The sequence below is a fragment of the Cicer arietinum genome, chromosome 7 (assembly GCF_000331145.2).
Source record: "Cicer arietinum cultivar CDC Frontier isolate Library 1 chromosome 7, Cicar.CDCFrontier_v2.0, whole genome shotgun sequence".
Classification (NCBI taxonomy): domain Eukaryota; kingdom Viridiplantae; phylum Streptophyta; class Magnoliopsida; order Fabales; family Fabaceae; genus Cicer; species Cicer arietinum.
The window spans coordinates 3,428,946-3,430,773 of record NC_021166.2 but is presented as its reverse complement, the minus strand read 5'-3'; the positions used below and the strand labels follow the sequence as shown (position 1 = coordinate 3,430,773).

General features: G+C 28.0%; 1 pseudogene; it reads right to left on the bottom strand.

Annotated features, from left to right (window-relative positions):
• The window catches only part of LOC101508390 (nudix hydrolase 2-like), a 2,211-nt pseudogene extending 1,073 nt beyond the window's left edge, over positions 1-1,138 (bottom strand).
• Positions 1,139-1,828: the final 690 nt, after the last annotated feature.

The window sequence follows — 1,828 nt, the reverse complement described above, 5'->3', positions numbered from 1 at the left end:
TTCCCTAATAAACAGACAGAAATACAAAGATATTCACTATGTACAAGATTGAATTTGTAGAGCAAAATACCAAATATGTACGGTAATGTTCCAAGAGCATACTATATTAATATATGATAAAGCTTTTGAGCAAAATCTTACCTGAATGCTAAAACTTCAACAAATTCAGTTTCTATCTGAAAGAAGAATAAAATCAATGGTCTTAGAAATGGCTTGAAGAATATTCAATATATATGGTTAAACTATACTATTTAACTATGCTTTTGCTTACTCCTGTCTCCTCTTTGACTTCTCTAATTGCAGCAGTACAAACATCTTCACCCTGCAAATGAAATTCAAATTAAACAAAAATAAATATAATTTAAAAGGTTTAAAAAATCAATAGTAATAATTTTGTAACATACCTCATTAACAGCTCCAGTAGGCAATTTCCATATTCCTTTGCCACTGAATCTCCCATTTGTTTCTTGAACCACAAGGATCTATCAAATAAAAACAAACAATTTTATCAGTTTTATACATTAAAGAATATGGATGGTCAGGTCAATTCAAGATTTCACTATTTCAAAAAGTAATATGATAACCACAAAATCAAGGCAGAGATTGACTTCAGGTTCATGAAAATTACAACTCATCTTTGAAATATGTTTTATTTTAATCTGGCCAAAAAGTCCAAAATAGTCAAATAAAATATTTGAATGATGTGTGGTTGTGGAATCTTTTACTTAATTAATTATATATGTAACACTGATACTTTATATTGGAAGTCTGTCAAGTCTCCAACACCAGCACATATATCAGTTTAATGTTAGTGTCATGTTTGGTATATGCGGTTAATGAAAATATTTTTTTATTCTAGATATTGAGTAGATAAATTTCCTTGCTAATGGAAAAAATAAAGAAGGATTACCTCCATATTGTCATTCATTACAAAAGCACCAATACAAATGCGGTTAGAGGCATTTGCAGTAATGGTATCAGGAGTAGTAGGAATCCAATACACAAGTATTAATTAATCTGGTTCACCATGATGGTATTTGAATCCAGCCTATAAAAGAAGCAAAATAATGTTATCCAGCCTATAAAAATGGTGAAAAATTAGTACTTCAATAATGCTTATCCATATTCGCAAAATCATAGTATACCACCGTAATTTGGAAAACACTGCCCTTTCAGTTTTTCATCAAAATTACGATATATCTGTAATTTCACCAAATTTACTGTCCATCTAAACAAGCATTGAGTCAGCAGCATCAACATGCTAAACTAACATGGAGGGACAACAGAAGAAGATGTGGGGAATGATTTACAAGTCAAAAAGTCATATTTTCTTTGAAGTTTCAGGTGAAACGCGCTGCAAATTTTATCAACCAAGGTCAAAGGATCAAGTTCTAATACCCTTTTGTAATTAATAAAAATAAAAAATTTGTTTCTTTTCGCATTTAACTAGTTGCATGACCAGTGAAACATACGAGACATAGTTATTACTCTTTTGACGGATACGAGACATAATTATGAGTTTGGCCATATAAAATCTTTTTATTATATAAGTCTTTTTACTAAAAACAAATTTTTTATTATACACTTAACCATTATCATGAGAGATTAACATGTAATGTAAGAAAATAAATAATAATGTTTAACAAAATTTTAAAAATTATAAGTTTTTGTTTATTAATATATTATTGTTTAAAATTTAAAGTGAGTGAATGATTTATGCAGAAATCGAACTCACAAAATCAGTACTTATCTTTTTTTATCAATAGACTAAATCATTAGAGATAATTTATTAAATTAATTTTAATTTTCTATTATAAATAAATTTTAC